General features: G+C 47.5%; 2 long non-coding RNA genes across 2 annotated transcripts in view; both read left to right on the top strand.

Moving 5' to 3' along the window:
- Positions 1–3,509, top strand: part of LOC115892878 — a 38,230-nt gene extending 34,721 nt beyond the window's left edge. The window contains exon 3 of the long non-coding RNA XR_004052790.1: positions 2,210–3,509. This is a non-coding gene — a long non-coding RNA (uncharacterized LOC115892878). The remainder of the gene's footprint in view (positions 1–2,209) is intronic.
- Positions 3,510–7,909: 4,400 nt separating this feature from the next.
- LOC115892948 lies at positions 7,910–9,220 on the top strand. Its single transcript, XR_004052904.1, has 2 exons — positions 7,910–8,079; positions 8,256–9,220. It is a non-coding gene; the product is annotated as an uncharacterized LOC115892948 (long non-coding RNA).
- Positions 9,221–18,309: the final 9,089 nt, after the last annotated feature.

The raw sequence follows: 18,309 nt of genomic DNA on the forward strand, positions 1-18,309 counted from the left end.
TGTAAAACAGAGATAAAATTATACCCCTCTTAGTTTTATGGTAAGGATTAGATAAAATAACACATATTACCAAATAGCACAGGTCTCTGTAGATTTTCTTTTATTTACTTTCTCCTTCAAATACCCACTGGGTAATTTTTTACCGCTGAGAAGCCTTGGAAAAGCGGTGATACCAGATGCATTCCCTTATCTCTTGTCACATTCATTATGCTGAAATCATCCATTTAAGTGTGTCTCTCTCTTTTATTTTCCATCAGGCAGTAGGTTCCTTGAGATCCAGGGCCATGTGTTATCCATTTTGATGTCCCCAGTGTCAAACTTAATGCCTGGGAACACAATAGGAATTCAATCAATGTGGAGCTGCTGAACTATTGAACCACCAGGTAGAGCTTTTGAGGATGACCGATCGTTGTTGCCTTTAGAAAAGCCAGATTGATGGGTTCCACCCACACAGAGCCAAGTTAGACTATTTTCTGGAATTCGTTTAACCCGGGGTATGTATTTACCTGGACCTCAAATGGAATGTTGATGTGACCAAGTCATTTTATAGGGGAATGGCAAGTCAGGGAAGAGGCAACAGGGAGTTACATGGCTGGTTGGAATCTTCACTCTCCTGCCTACTTGCTTGTGGAATCTTGAGGAAGTTTTTTGATCGATTTCTACCTCAGTTTTCTGATCCTTAAAATGGTACCGCAATAATACCAACCACATAGGACTACTGGGATAATTAAATGAGACAATGTATTTAAAAAGCCACTGTGGGCAGGGCATGGTGGCTCATGCCTGTAATCCCAGCACTTTGGGAAGCCGAAGCAGTTGGATCACTTGAACTCAGGAGTTCAAGACCAGCCTGGGCAACATGATGAAACCCCATCTCTAGAAAAAAAAACCCATCTCTAGAAAAAAATTAGCCAGGCATGGTTGGCATTTGCCTGTAGTCCCAGCTACTTGGGAGACTGAGGTGGGAGGATCACTTGAACCTGGGAAGCAGAGGTTGCAGTGAGCCAAGATTGTGCCACTGAACTCCAGCCTGAGATTTTTTTTTTTTTTTTTTTTTTTAAAAAAGCCACTGCCTTGATACATCAACATGCAATATGGAAAGGTCCCTGAACTGGGGCCACAGGGTTTGCTTGGTAGGCACTGTGTTTGTAGGAGTACAGTCTTAGCTGCTGTAACAAAGAGGCTCCAAAGTATAGTGACTTACTGAGAGAAGTTGATCTGTTTCCATGTCACAGTCTGGAGGTCAGCAGATCAGGTCTGCTGGGGCAGCTCCACATCCTTAATACGTGCTTTCCATCTCTGTGTCTTGGGAGATACCCCAGTTCTCGTCCTCTCCTTCCAGCAGTGGAAAGGGGGAAAGGGACCGGGCATGGGGGGGTCCGATGATACTACCAATTTTTTTAGGGCAAGATCAGGATGTGGCTCTCATCACTTCTGCGGGCTTTACCTAGTCACATGACCATGGCTACTGCAAGGGAGACTGGGAAATGTAGTCTTTGGCCAGGCAGCCATGTTGCTGGCTAAAATTTATACTACAGAAGTATAGAAGAACAAAAATTGGGAGACAACCAGCCACCTGCCATAGCCACTTAGGACCTCATGAAGAAAGGCAAGAGTGATAGTTACCTCTCAAAAAGGCTCTTTGCTGGGTTCCCTTGGCAGCAAGTGCATTGTACAAAGTCTAACTCCCCATGAACCAGAAGGGAGTTCAGGAAATGATTCAGGCTCCCTGGCTGACTCAAACACTCAGGATCCTGGAGAGAAAAGTAGCCATACACCCATTTGGGGCTTGGGGTTTAGTTTATAATAATAATAATGACTTTGGCACAGAAAACTTCCTGAGGGTTAATGAATGACTGGCTTGGATTAATAGCCCAAATCACTGCTGAAGTCTATCAACTCCTTCCAGCTTCATATTAATCTACAGGAAATTCTTTGTATACCCAGCTATTACTGCTTCAATCTCACAAAATAAAAATGAATGGATGTTTCATTAGAACTTGGAAAAAAACTTGATCACCATTGTGGGTGGCCACCATGCTATTATTATTTTTTTTTTCAGGCACATTTCCTGCATTTCCTCTGGTTCTCTTTCTGGCTTCAATTTGCTTCAGTGGCAACAGCAGCAGCTGGCCCTCTAGACTAACATCTCCTTGCTATTTATAATACACTTTGCAATGCTCATTATTTCTTAACTTTGTCTCCCCAGATAGACTGGGAGCTCCACGAGGTCCGAGACAACCTGAAGTCTCCCAGCTCAGAAGAGACTTGCTATGGCAATCACTCAGTAACTATTTGTTGAATTGGACATAGTAGAAGAGTGAAGAATTTTAAACAAGTCACCATCAGTCCAGTGGATTCCTCAAAGCAAACCTGGAAATCTTGGCATGAGTTGGATTTAAGGCAGTACATTTTCAGCTCCTCAAAATTTGAACAGTTTCTCAAGAGAACAACTTGAAACAGAAAGGAAGGATGTAGATGTGGTTGTAGAAGATGATGTCTAAGGCCACCAAACTGTCCACTGTGAAGATAAACCATGCATGTTTAGTAGGCGGTGGCTCCCCTTCCCTGTGGGGAGTCCCACTGCTTCCCTGGCCTGGGAGTTCTCTGCCAGTAGATGTTATTGACAAAATAAGCAAAGTCCCCTGATTCAGATAATTAGAGTTTATGATAGCTCTAGATTGCCACTGCCATGCTATTTAAAGTCCTGCTTTATTGTCTGACATGAGTTCGGCATCTGTGAGGACTTGTCCAATGCAAGGTACAATCTCCACTGAAAGATACCACCAGCACATCTTGCCACTGTGCTGTAGCAAGCTGGGCAGTACAATGATGTTGGCAGGACCCTGTTTAGGTGGAGGATGGCTACCTGGGCATCAATAATATTCTACCTTGATTCCACATTGATTCCCAAACAGCTCTTCACCCACATCTTCTAATTAAAGCAGCAGACGGGAGTCCCAGCTAGAGAAAAGTTCTGGGAGCAGGAGAGGTGTTGGTGGCTTTAAAACCAGGGGTAAAGACTGAATTAGGAGGTTAAGCAGGAGTAGGATCAAAGGCTTAGAAAGTGCTTGTTTCCTTCCATTGTTCTTATGAGAGCTGATAAGGGGCTTTCAGTTTTGCGGGGAGCCTTGGAAGAGAATGAGGGAATTTAATCAACTAGCGGGACCTTTCCAACCTACATTTCCCAGTGTTTGTTGGGTGATACGTTTGCCTAATAAGTTAAAGCTTCCAAAAATAGAAAGGAAAGCTTGGTGACACTAAGCTCTGGCATGCTGTCATCTTCTGGCTAGGGGTCTTGTGCTTCTGTTTTTCTATTTCTGACCAAGGACATAAAATGTGTTGTGACCTCTCAGATAGTGCTATGGCATCATGTCCAAGCAGCAACTAACCGGAGTGGAGTTTTCATAGGTAAAAAAGTATTGAATAGCTCAGCCACAGGGAGGATTTCACGATAAATTGCTTTTTCAGAAAATGACAAAGGGGCAGACACTTGCGGTTCTTCCATTCCAAAATCAAGATGTTGGTAGGACCAAGATCCCCATGGAGGCTCTGGGAGAACCCATTTCCTTGCCTTTGCCAGCTTCTAATGCTGCATTCCTTGCAATCCTTGATTGTTGACTCCTTCCCCCATCTTCAAAGCCAGCAGAGCAACACCTTGTTTCATTGCCTTCTCTCCTGTCAAATCTCCTTCTGCCTCCTTCCTGTAAGAACACTTGTGGTTGCATTTAGAGGCTACGATGATAATCCAGAATAATATCTTTATCTCAAGATCTTTGACTTAGTCTCGTCTGCAAAGTCTCTTTTGCCACAGAGGGAAACATTCACAGGTCCCAGGGGTCAGGCTGTGCACATCTTTGGGGGACTTTATTCTGCCTACCACACTCATCTTTCTTTTTTCAGACGGAGTCTTACTCTGTCGCCCAGGCTGGAGTGCAGTGGCATGATCTCAGCTCACTGCAACCTCTGCCTCCCGGGTACGAGTGATTCTCCTGCCTCAACCTCCCAAGTAGCTGGAATTACAGGCGCCTGCCACCACGCCTGGCTAATTTTTGTATTATTGGTAGAGATGGGGTTTCACTATGTTGGCCTGGCTGGTCTTGAACTTCTGACCTCAGGTGATTCTCCCACCTTGGCCTCCCAAAGTGCTGAGATTACAGACATGAGTCATCATGCCTGGCCCCACACTCATCTGTTAAGTAGAGCTAGGAATTCCTATCCTAAGGGACACAAAAATGAAAAAAAGATAAGATTTGTGAAGAGGCACATAATGAAAGCCCATACATGTTGCTGAGTTTGGAGGAGGGTGGGTCTGACCTCCCATTGGCTGGTCTCCGCCTGATGGACATCATGAAGAATGAGAGAGCCAGGACTAATGTGACTGGGGGATGTTCAGGGGCCAGAGTGGCTTGAGGTGCCAGCAGCCCTGGTCGAAGGATGACTTCAGGAGCAAGGCTCAGAGCTGGGTGGAAGAAGCTTCAATAAACAGCACCTGAGCCAAGCATGATGGTGTGTGCCTGTGGTTCCAGCTACTCAGGAGGCAGGTGGGAGGATGGCTTGAGTCAGGAGTTCGAGGCTGCAGTGAGCTATGATCACACTACTGTACTCCAGCCTGGGTGACAGAATGACACCCTGTCTCTAAAAAGAAAAGGCACCTGGATGCTCATGACCGAGATGGGGTGGGGGCGGTGGGGGGGTGGGACGACTTCACTTTATAACTTTGCTTTCAGCATGATGTGGATTAGTGTCTCCCACGTGGGAAAATTATGTTTACCACTTAGAGAGTGGATAGTGCTTGGTTACCCCATGACACTGGACGGTGGCAGGCTTAACTCCCCCATCAAGGGCCTTAATGTATTTGGAGCCCTAGTCCTAGCAACAGCAGCAAATCTCCTTTTTCTTTTCCTCGAGCTGGTTGTTCACCACCGGCTGTTACATGGGAAGAGAAGACACACACCAGTCCCTTGTTTTCAAGAAGTCAGTCTGGTCATGTCCTTAGCAGGTTATTAATCTTTTTCAAACCCCTCCTCTTCACCAAGTTTTATGATCCTGGGAATGAGATTCCTCCCCAGCATCTTTAGAGTTATCAGGGGTTAGGATTGGTACAAGCAGCCACTTCCCTGGAATCATCAGTAGCCCTCTAGCCTCTAGGGGAGAGCTGCCAGCTGTCAGAGTTGTTGGGAATTACAAGGGAGAAACTAGGGAGAAGGAACTCAGTCCCTCAGTCTCTGAACTTGGCTCCTGGCAGGAGAAGCCAGGAGAGTGGGCCAGTCCTAGATAGGAGCTCTCCCAGGGAATTCCAAGGGTCCTCCCAAGATCCAGTCACAACATGAAGAATTACTGTTGGTTTCTTGCTCAGATGTGCCTGTGAATTCATCGCAGATGCTTGATGCATTTGACAATTGTTTAATTGCTTGAGTCCTACTGATATTCTTTAGGTCACTTCAAAGGAGTGATTTCAAGTATGATCATTGCCTCAAATCTGTATGGCTTTCCTTGCCTTTGAGGTGCTTTAAGAGGACTTATGTCCTTTGACTCCCCTAGTAACTCAAGAGGGTGGCTAAGATGCAACTCTAGAGGTCTCCAAGCTCTCTGCAAAGCCTGCCTTCAGTAGTCTGTGCACCACAAGACGCATAACTTTATTATTCTCTAGCTGAATTTAGCTCCTGCTTCGAGCCCCTGTTTTCCCATGTCATTTTAGGGGTTCCATGTTTTCCCTGGAAGTATATATATATATACACACATACACACATTCCAGGGGCCTCTGAGGTGCCAAGACATCAAGACATGTGTGGGGTCCATCTGGTTCACACTGATGTCCATGATCATTCGTCTACATGGGTCATCAAGGAGCGATTTCCCTGTTGGAAGCTCCAAGTAAAATGTCAGCTCTAACATTCCACACAGCTCTGGGTGTCACACTCCTTTTCCTTTCAAAAGATGATTATCTGCTAGTGGTGAATGCTCTTGGGGTTTTATCTGTAGGTTTTTTTCTTGTCCCAAATGTCTATATTTCATCTTCACTCGACGGATATTTTCCATGGCTAGAGGATCTAGGCTTTTCTTTTGGATTCCACCGTGGCTTTAAAAAAAGTCAGTTGACTGTTGATTTATGGCCTCCTTAAAGGCAATCTCTTTCTTCCTAAGGCTGTTTTAAAAGTTTTCTTCCTCCCTCCCTCCTTCCCTCCCACCCCATCCTCCTTCTTCCTTTCCTTCCTCCCTCCCTTCCTCCCTTCTCTTCCTCCCTTCATCCCATCCTTCCTTCCTCCCTCTTTCCTTCTTTTTTTCCTTCCTCCTGCCCTCCTTCCTTCTTCCATTATTATATATTAAAATATTAAAATATATATATTTTTTGAGATGGAGTTTCACTCTTGTTGCCCAGGCTGGAGTACAATGGCACGATCTTGGCTTACCGCAATCTCCGCTTCCCGGGTTCAAGTGATTCACCTGCCTCAGCCTCCCAAGTAGCTGGGATTACAGGCGCCCGCCACCATACCCAGCTAATTTTTGTATTTTTCATAGAGATGGGGTTTCACCATGTTGGCCAGGCTGGTCTCGAACTCCTGAACTCAGGCAATCCACCCGCCTTGGTCTCCCAAAGTGCTGGGATTACAGGTGTGAGCCACCATGCCTGTCCTATTAAAATATTTTCTTCTGGGCCTTCCCTCCTTTTACTTCTTTTGATACTGACATGAAATGCATGTTAGGTTGACTCACTGTATACTCTATTACCCTCTCTTCTGGTTTTTAATCTTTCTGTCTCCTTATACTGTAATCTCAGTGTTTCTTCTGCTTTAATTTTGGTATATGAATTCTGCAGCTGGATTCAAAGTGTGGTTAAAGCCACTTACATGCTCTTTAATTTTTAGTTATTGTACTTTCCACCTCTAGAAGTTATTCTGAATTCTTTTTTTATATCAACTATGTGACTATGTGACACTTCTTATAGTTTCCAGGTCCTGGTTAGAATTTGCAAACGTGTTGACTATTTCTTTGAATAGAGTAGCTAGAGTTGTTTTAGTCTGTGTCTAGTGAGTTGAATATCTGAAACCTCTGTGTTTCTTTTGTCTACTAAACCCCACTCATGGCATCCTGTTTTCTTGGATGTCTGGTTGTCTTTGAATATGTCCAGCTCCAGTTATTTCTGGGCATACCCAGAGGGCACACCTGCTCACTGTCACCCAGTGGAATTGCCATGTGTTTGTCTCCTGTCGTGATGACCTTTGCATTCAGGGAGAGGCCTCTGCTATCTGCAGAACTGTGTGAAATCACCTCATTTTTGCCTTCAATGAAGGTTGTCTCCTGCTGGTTACCACCGCTTCCTCAAATGACTAATGCCACTCTTGCTCACAGTGCTAAGACACTAAGGAGTTTTCAGAGGGCTGGAGTGATTCTGCATCCTCTGAGGTTCTCAGAAACGAGACCACAGGGCCATCTGTGCATGAGTGACAGTGGGGTGGGGTGGATGAGCAGTGGCAGTGGTGGGCACCTACGTGGCTGGGGTCACAGCTTTTTATATCTTGGTGAAAACAACGCCTTGCGTTTTCACTTTAGTTTCTCTGGCTACATTCCACAAGAACAAATTCTGGTCACAGAGGCCACAGTAGACTCTCAATGTAATGGCCCTTCCCCTTTGATGATAGCAGCTTTTTTGGGGGGAGCAGGGGTGGCCAAACTTGTTAGCCTAATTTTCTCTTCCTTTCTAATTCTACCTAGAGGCTGCTGAGTTCACCTCTCCCTTTGCCAGACAGACAGGCTCAGACATGCAAGAACAGAAGGGGGTGTGGGGGTAGGTGGGAGGATTAAGTTGGGGAGAGCCAGTGTTGTCTTTGTAGATTACCAGAACTGACACACGTACACACACACGTACACTCACTCACTCACTCATCTATTCATCTATTTTTGGCCTAAGTGCCTTTGGACCCTTCTTTGGAAAAGCACATGAACTCTTTGGAGTCTCCTGTTCCACTTGGTAAATTTCCTATAGCCACGCACTGAAAGTTCCTGCTGCCCTCCTTCCTCTGAGCTTGTGGGGCCCACAGATCCCCTGCTCCACTTCCTGCTTCATTTCAGCTGACGGTGAGTGCAGGGCAGGCTTGTAGGAAGGGCGCGCTGGGGGCGGGGAACTGCAGCACCCACCCCACTCCCAGCCCCGGTGCTTGATGCCCCAGCCTTAGTCTCCCTTGCTGTGCCCTTCCCTTAAGCCTCACTCTTGGCCTCCCCAAAGACAGAGTTTGTTCTGTTTTTATTGATAGGATGACACTCCCTCGTTCTAATGCCATCTGAATGCCTGAGCAATTACATCTTATAACCTCATGAAAAAACACAGCAGCTTGTCACGATGAATGATGTTACCGTGAATAATGCAGTTTTGAGTTCAAACTCCTTCTTATTCCAAGAATGAGTAAATATCCCTATTCCCTCCCCTCCCCACTGCGTTTGGGTTTGACATGACATGAATCATTGTGGTTTTACTCCTGGGTAGAACTGTTTTTCTGTATTGCATTGCCAAATGAGGGAAGGACAAAAAAGGAACCTTACTAAGGAGCAGTTTCAGATGAACTTCAACTCTCAGAAATCTTGAAGAATGAATGAACTACAACTTTTCGAAATTGCAAAAATGTTCAAGTCGGAAGGGACCCATGGGAAGCAACCTGGTCCTTACATAGGACTGGAAAGAAAACGGAGGCCCAGTGAGGGGACACTGGCTTCTCCAAGGTCACACTGCAAGTCAGTGGTGGCACTAGTGACCCAGGAGTCCTCTTGATTCCACCGTGTCCTGACCCCAGACCAGCAGCCTTATTTGTGGTTAAAGAACATGGAAAAACAGCTTATGTTTGAATTTTAAAATCATGCCAGTACTAAAGATCTGCATTCCATGAACACTGAGCTTTGCTGTGTACGGGCTGCTATGAATTTTGTCACTATTTTCTCTAAAAGCTCTCAGTATTGTACATATACAATTCCATTCTTTATTGTCCAGGGAGAAAGTTGCATTTACTGAGCAGTGAGAAGGATGATTTGAAGTCCCTGGGGACCCCCACCCTTGTCTTTCTATGTGAGATTGTATTGCAGGGCTCACATTTATTTTCTCAGCAGCTCATTGCACAGACAGTGCACTTATTGAGCACCTGCTGTATGCCAGGAGTTATGTGGTAAGCTAAGCAGACAAAAACTCCTGCTCTCACAAGAAGAAAGAATAAACAAGCAGACAATTGCACATGGAATGTCGGCTGGGTGTGGTGGCTCACTCCTATAATCCTAGCACTTTGGGAGGTGGTGGTGGGAGGATTGCTTTAACTCAGGAGTTCAGGATGAGCCTGGGCAACATAGCAAGACCCTGTCTCTACAGAAATTCAAAAAATTAGCTGGGGGTGATGGCATGAATGTCTGGTCCCTCGGGACCAGAGGCCTCGGGAGGCTGAGGCAGGTGACTCACTTGAGCCTGGGAGGTTGAGGCTGCAGTGAGCTGTGATCACACCACTGCACTCCAGCCTGGGCCACAGAGCGAGACCCTGTCTCTAAATAAACAACCTCATGTCAAGTTAGGAAGTGTGGCAAAAAGGAACAAAGTCAGGGTGACTGCCATTCTAGAAAGGGTGGTGAGGGAAGGTCTCCTTGAGCAGACCCTGTGGAAGTGGAAGGGTCAGTCATGAGACTCTCTGGAGGAAGAAGATTCCAGGTGGAAATGCCTTAGTGGGTGTTAAACGCTTTAACGGGTGTCAGCCACAAAGCCAAATGGCTGGAGCTGAGGGAGTAGGGGAGGTGGCGGAGAAAATGAGGCCAGAAATGGAGGCGGGGCCCGATCGCAGAGGGGCACAGAGAACGAGGAAGGAATTGGATTTTTGAAAAAGACTGTGGCAAAATACAAAATCTAAAATACAAAAATAAAAAATAAAATATAGAATGTACTACCTTCACCATTTTAAGTATACAGTTCCGTAGTGTTAAATGCATTCACGTTATTGTTCAACCCATCTCCAGAACGCTCTGAATCTTGCGAAATTAACACTCTATGCCATTTCAACAATCCGCATTTCCTCTTACCTCTCATTCGTGGCAACCACCATTCTTCTTTCTGTCTCTGTAAATGTTAGTACTCGGGGTATCTCATCTAAGTGGAATCACACAGTGTGTGTCCTTTTGTGATGGACTTATTTCACTTTGCATAATGTCCTTAATATTCATCCATGTTGTAGCATGTGTCAGATTTTCCTTCCTTCTTAACACTGTGTAATATTCCATTGTACACATGGACTACATTTAGCTTATCTGTTCACCTGCAGATGGACACTTGGGTTGCTATAGTGAATAATACTGCTATAAATATGGGTATACAATTATCTCTTTGCGACCCTGCTTCTAATTCTTTTGGATGTATACCCAGAAATGGAATTACTGAATCATATGGAGATACTGTTTTTCATTAATTTTTTTTTTTAATTTTTGAGATGGAGTTTCGCTCTGTCACCCAAGCTGAAGTGCATTGACATGATCTCTGTTCACTGCAACTTCTGCCTCCTTGCACCATTCATTCTGAAAATGCAGGCCTGAACCCAATTGCCTTTGAGGACGGGTACCTGCCCAGAGGAAGAGGTTGAGGAGACAATAATGTCATGAGAATCATCATCTTTGACTGAGAAATGGTGTGCAGAGTTTCTGGTGCATTCTGAAGTGATTCTCGTGTCTCAGCCTCCCTACTAGCTGGGATTACAGGCGTGCGCCACCATACCCAGCTAATTTTGTATTTTTAGTAGAGATGGGGTTTTACCATGTTGGCCGGGCTGGTGTGAAACTCCTGACCTCAGGTGATCCACCTGCCTCAGCCTCCCAAAGTGCTGGGATTATAGGCGTGAGCCACGCACCTGGCCTGATTGGTTATTTAAATTCTGAGATGGGGATACTGATGTTTGAAAACCACAGGGATGGGATAGGTATCAGGTGGGGAGGGAGAGCAAAGGCAGTATTTACAATACATTATGTTTGAAAAACCTAATACACATTCTACATCCAAGTAGACATAGATGGAGGTATTTGAAGCTCAGAAGACAACTGAGCTGGAGACAGGAATCTGTGGATCATCTGATATATTTAGCATTTACAGCCACAGGGCCGCTGCCTGACTTTTTTTCCCCCTAGACAGAGTTTCGCTCTTGTTGCCGAGGCACGATCTCAGCTCACTGCAAGCTCCGCCTCCTGGGTTCATGCCATTCTCCTGCCTCAGCCTCCCCAGCAGCTGGGACTACAGGTGTCCGCCACCACGCCTGGCTAATTTTTGTGCTTTTAATCGAGACGGGTTTCACCATGTTGGCCAGGCTGGTCTCAAACTCCAGACCTCAGGTGATCCACCTGCCTCGGCCTCCCAAGTGCTGGGATTACAGGTGTGAGCCACCATGCCCGGCCCTTGCGAATTTTTTTTAAAAGGAATGGCTGGGTGACTAATCTTGAGGAAATAAATAAAAAAAAAAGAAAAAAAACCTCTAGTGTTGGTTTTAAGACCCTGAGTTTTACTTCATTTCCTCACCGCTCCCTGCTGCCTTCAGGCAGGCCAGCTGCTTCCCTAGGGGCAGAACTGGAGAAAGAATACGTCTCTCTGATGTCACTACTGCGCTCAGGCAACCCACTGTGGAGGTTCACAGTGGTTCTCTGCCAAATATTCTTAGGCTTTCAGCCTGAGACGATATGTCAAAACCAGAGAGGTGCTTGTGGGGGAAAGCAGCACTGGACAGAGTCTAGACGCTGCTTCCCTCAGGCTGTGATGACCTTCGACTGGCCCTCATCCCCAAGAACCTTAGCTTCTTCTTCTGTATTAAGGAAACAACCGCGGCCCCGTCTGTCGCCACAATGTAGAAGCGAGGATGAGAAGTGAAAAGTGAGATCTTCAAGGTCTTGCATGTCCTCTGCAAAGCTAAGGGGTATTACTGGACAGTGACTTGGACGAGGCTGGCCAGACACTGTCCTCCTCCTTTGGGACCAGCTTCTTAGAGCACAGTCTCCAAACATAGTGTTGCTTCCAGATGAGGCAAATCTGACATCAGAGAATGACTAAAAGCTTGCAACTTTGATTTTAATCTGTTGTGGATCAAGTTTCTTTTCAAATAAATCAAAGTTTGTGAACTTAGGAAGGAGGAAAATTGCTGGATACCTTTTTCGGCGGGCGGTGGGGTGGGGGACTCTCTACCAATTTAACCATTTCAAAGTGTCCAATTCAGTGGCTTTAAGTACATTCTAGTTCCAGAATTTGCTCATCATCCCAAATAGAATATCTATACTCATTAGCAGCCTCTCCCTGGCTCTTCACCCTTCTCCTGTTCCTGGCTACCATGAATCTGTGTCCATCTGTATAGATTTGCCTATTTTGGATCTCTTCTCTTCTCTTCTCTTCTCTTCTCTTCTCTTCTCTTCTCTTCTCTTCTCTTCTCTTCTCTTCTCTTCTCTTCTCTTCTCTTCTCTTCTCTCCTCTCCTCTCCTCTCCTCTCCTCTCCTCTCCTCTCCTCTCCTCTCCTCTCCTCTCCTCTCCTTTTCCCTCCTCTCCTCTCCCCTCCCCTCCCCTCCCCTTCCCCCCTCCCCTCCCCTCCCCCCCTCTTTTTTAAGATGGAGTGTCTCGCTCTGTCACCCAGGCTGGGGTGCAGTGGCACAATCTCGGCTCACTGTAACCTCCACCTCCCGAGTTCAAGCGATTCTGCTGCTTTAGCCTCCTGAAGAGCAGGGATTACAGGCGCCTGCCACCGTGAACGACTAATCTTTTAGTTTATTTATTTATTTTTCTTAGTAGAGACAGGATTTCACTATGTTGCCCAGGCTGGTCTCAAACTCCTGGCCTCAAGTGATCCGCCCGCCTCAGCTTCCCAAAGTTCTGGGATTACAGGTGTGAGCCATCACTCCTGGCCCTATTTTGGCTATTTCATATAGTGGAGTCATGCTACATGTGGCCTTTTATGTCTGGCTTCTTTCACTCAGCATAGTGCTCTCGGGTTCACCCCTGTTGTAGCATGGACCAGCATTGCATTTCTTCTTATGGCTGAATGGTGTTCAGTTGTGTGGGTATGCCGTATTTTTTGTTTATTCATTTATTGATGAACATTTGGGTTGTTTCCATCTTCTGGCTATGATGAACTAACATAACTAGTGCTGCTATGAACTGTGATGAACATTATGCATACAATTTTGTGTGAACATCTGCTTTCAATTCTTTTGGGTATATACCTAGGAGTGGAATTGCTGGGTCAAGAGGTAATTCTGTGTTTAACTTGATGAACCACCGAACTGTTTTCCATGGTGGCTGCACCCGCATCATTTTGCATTCCCTCCAGCGATGTATGAGGCTTCCAATTTCTCCCAGATAATAATTGAACACTCATTTTTATTAAATGCCACAACCCCTCCTGCATCTGGCCTGAGTGTCCCAGGCCAGCCAACTGCTTGCTCTCTGTCTTTCCTGTTTTGGTCAGAGGCCCCAGGTGCAGCCAGTGGGTCACCCACTCCGATCCCCTCAGTGACTTCTGGGGGGTCACCAGGATACTCATTCAGTCAGATCTTCCAGAGCCACAGTGTTGATCCTGCAGTGAGGACACAAGTGTGCAGTGACTGGACTCTCTCAGGCAGTCGTGGAAGCAGAGGATCGCTCTGGCCAGCCTGGGGGACAGTTCCCATGGTTCCTGGACTTGATCTGAATCAATTCCCTTTTCCTCGTCACCTCTTGCCTGGTGCTGCTGGCTGAGGAGTTGCGTCTGCGGGTCTGTCCGCTCCCAGCCCATGTCTTCTGGCAACTCCTTACTCTATCCTAATGGGCCTGCTGGTACTGCCGATTTTCTCTTTTCCCAGACACCTCTCTCCATACTCCTCCCACATTGGCCTGGCCTTCACAGCTCTTTGATCCTCGTGGAACATTCTATTGTCTCCCAGGCGAGAAGAAAAGGCATCCCAGCTTATATTCAGACACATGGCCTTGAACTCATAATAGCTCACACATGTAAGCCACAATAACTTCATTTGCATGCAACCACCTTGAATGAATGTCTCAGTAAATGTGTCATTTATTCTCAATCTTCTGGAGTGCTGGAAAAAATGTGGAGTCAAAGGATCCCTCAGTCTGCTGATGTGACCCGGGGCACCCATCCCTGTTCCCTCTCCTCTTACATGGGATAAAACCCCAGGGGAGCCATGTCTCTGCATCACTGTGATGGATTAGGTGAGTCTCTACCCGGGCACCCTCTTTCATGTGGCAGCATTTTTATCACTGGGACAGCCTGGAGTCACCTTGCCATTTACCACAGTTGCCTTGGATGACCAGGTAACCCTCTTGCCCTTCATGGGGGGAAGTCCTTTGAAGAACACCATTCTGGAAGTGCAGGCCTGGCCTGAACCACTCTGGGGACAGGAGGGTCCCACAGGAAGAGGTGGAGGAGATAATGATGTCACGAGAATCATCATCTTTGACTGGGAGATGGTGTGCAGAGTTTCTGGTGTCTGGGGGCATTCCGTCTGTGGTTTTCAGTTCTTTACAAGCTGTTACAGGAAACAATGTTTTCAAAAACAAAGTTGTCCCTGGCCCAGGGGCGCCAGGTCATTCCATGCAAGCAGTCCCCATCAACTGAGGGAAGGCCCAAAATATGCAGGTGCATGAGCCAGACTGGCGTGGCACGTGAGGCTGCATAATTTTCGCGGCCCTTCCCTAGGTGTTCTGCTGAGAGCTGGGCTGTCTGCTTAGGAATCAGCCTCCAGGCCTGACTTTTGGCCTCTGCTCTGCCTGTGGAGTCTGTGCGGGCTCCAGATTCCGGAGGTGAGGATACATCCTAGTGCCAGCTCAGATCTGAAACGGGCATGCCCTTCATTTTCAGGTAACTTCTGTTCTGGTCTCCGAGGCTGTGCTGGAGCTCCAGCCGGGATTCCATGCTGCATTTTGTATTTGGAGACAGCAATCTGGGGAGGGGCATAAATAGTGGGAGGGACAGTGTCATCTGTTTTTACCTTTTTTCTTTTTTTTTTTTTTTAATGTAGTCAGGTCTTTCCAACTTTGTTTTCAGCCAAATGCAGAAGATGTGTATTTGTGCTGCATGGCCCAGAAGGGAGCTGCCAGTTCAGAAAATGTCAGGTCACCTCGATGCTCCCGGTTGACATTTGGCACTGGATTGGGGGAGCAGGAAGGGGAGGAAAAGGACGTGGAGAAGAACCTAGGAAGGATTCGTACTTTCGTCCTTTTGTTCTCTTCTCCTCTCCTCCTCTTCCAGCCTGCGCCAGGCTGACGGGAAGGGAAAGCCAAGTAGTTGGGTTTGATGGGGCCTGTGAGGAATGGGGGAGAGGGCGGGAGCGGGAGCTGTGTGTCTCAGGGCCGCCCCTGCTCCTAACCATGCTGCCCCCAACACACACCACACCACACACACCACACACTACACATACACACCACACACACCACACCACACACGCCACACCACACCACATACACACCACACACACACATTATACCACACCACACCCACACACCACACACTACACATACACACCACACACATGCCACACACCACATACACACCACACACACCACACTATACCACACCACACCCACACACCACACACTACACATACACACCACACCACACACACCACACCACACACCACACCACATCACACCACATACACACCACACATACACACCACACCACATACACACCACACATACACACCACACACACACCACACCACCCACATCACACCACACACACACCACACCACATACACACAACATATACACCACACACACACCACACCGCACACTACACATACACATCACACTACCTACACCACACACACACCACACCACCCACATCACACCACACACCACACCACACCACACACACACCACACACACCACACCACGCATACACCACACCACACATATACCACACACGCCACACACACACCATATCATCATACCACATACACCACACCACACATATACCACACACGCCACACACACACCACCCACATCCTACCACACACACCACACCACACACACCACACTATACCACACCACACACACACCACACCACACACACACCACCCACACACACCACAGCACCCACATCACACCACACCACCCACATCACACCACACATACACCACACACACACCACACACACCACACCACCCACATTACACCACACACACCACACCACACACACCACACCACACACACCACACACACACACCACACACACCACATCACACACACACCACACCACACACCACACCACCCACATCACACCACACATATACCACACACACACCACACACACACCACACCACACACACCACACACACACCACACCACACACCACACCACCCACATCACACCACACATACACCACACACACACCACACACACACCACACCACACACACACACCACCCACATCACACCACAGACACCACACACTACACATACCACACCACATCATCCACACAACACCATGCACACACCAGACACTACACATTCACACTACACCACACACACACGCCACACACACATCATACTCCACACCCTCCTCACACCATGTACACACACACCACACACCACACACCACACTCCACACCTCACACCCTGTAGGGCTGTGTTCGGAGCTCCTCAGGGTGGAGGCCCCTGAGGAGCAGCCTGAACCAGCATTTCCCAGGATTTGAAGCTCCAGTTCCTTGCCTGGCAAATTCAGTAAATCCCAGGCCGGCGTTTGCCAGTGTCACGGTTTGCCACGGCTGCGGTAACAAAGCACCATGAGGCATCCTGCACCTATAGAGATGTCCTGCCTCACAGTTCTGGAAGCCACGTGTCCCAGATGGAGGTGGCAACAGGGCGGGTTCCTCTGAGGCTGTGAGGGACATGCTGTCCCAGGCCCTCCCTGGCTTCTGCTGGAGGTGCTGGCCATCCTGGGCGTTCCTTGGCTTCTAGAAGCATCGCCCAGATCTCTGCCTTCACCTTCACCTGGGGTGCTCTCCCCATGTGTGTCTGTGTCCACATTTCCCCTCTTTATAAGGACACCAGTCAGACTGGATTGGGGGCCCACCCTACTCCTATACCATGTCTTCTTAACTTTTCTCTGCAACGACCCTGTTTCCACATAAATCCACATTCAGAGGTACTGAGGGTTAGAACTTCAAAAGATGAATTTGGGTGGCATGGGCCGCAGTTCACCCCGTTGCAGCAGGGGTACATGCTCCCTGCTTCTGGGGCTCCCTGCCTTCTGGGGCTTTCCGCTCTGAGGTCAAGGTGCCCAGGATGTCGAGCAGGTCAGGTGTTCAGAATTAGGAGGAGTGCAAAGGTAAGCAGAGACTTGTCCCTGGGCCCTGAAAACAGAACTGGTCTCAATAAAACTTGACAATTGCCTGGCGCTATTCAGAGCGGCCAAAGCATTTTTCTGCTTATTAGCCATTCCGGCTTCACAACTAGCAATCTTGAGAGAAAGATCTGGAGAGAATTTTTGTCCCCGTATTCAAAAAGATGGAGTAACTTGTACAAAAATCACGCTGTTAGCTGGAGTTGGAACTTGGGTCTTCAGGCTCTGTGTGTGGCCCTCTCAGGAGGTAGAACCAGTGATATGGCGGGGCAGGGGAGCGTGCTCACGATTTTCACCTGTTGCAGGGGTTCTGGGAAGGCATCGTGAACGTGGTGACGTCTGAGGAGAGCCTTGATTCAAATTTGAGGGAGAAGGGAACTTTATGGTTGCAGGTGACAGTTAAGTGCAAAGGGCCACCAACTCAAAGTGTCCCTGAGCTTGGGGTGCTCCGAAGTGGCATGGTCCTCATGTCGAATGGGGAGATTTGGTTTTTATCTGATCTCTGTCACCCACTGATACCTTTGTCTCATCCATTACCCTCAGCCACACCCCATCTATTCATTAGTTAATTAATTAATTTTTTTATTGAGACAGGGTCTCACTCTGTCACCCAGGCTGGAGTACCGTGGTGTGACTACGGCTTGCTCCAAACTCCACCTCCTGGGTTCAAGTGATTCTCCCACCCCAGTGTCCTGAGTAGCTGGGATTACAAGTATGTGCCACCACCCTGTCTAATTTTTGTATTTTTTGTAGAGACAGGGTTTTGCCATGTTGTCTAGGCTGGTCTTGAACTTCTAAGCTCAAGCAATCCTCCCACTTTAGCCTCCCAAAGTGCAATTATAGGTGTGAGCCACCGCACCCAGCCCACCCCCTCTATTAGAAAATAGAAAGCTTTTGTTGCTTTCTCTTCACTGGGGCCAACAGAACCTCCTCGTCTAAACTCTCCTCTCTCCACAAAAATTCTCCCCACAGCCTTGGTGTGC

Source organism: Rhinopithecus roxellana, chromosome 13 (assembly GCF_007565055.1).
Source record: "Rhinopithecus roxellana isolate Shanxi Qingling chromosome 13, ASM756505v1, whole genome shotgun sequence".
Classification (NCBI taxonomy): Eukaryota; Metazoa; Chordata; class Mammalia; order Primates; family Cercopithecidae; genus Rhinopithecus; species Rhinopithecus roxellana.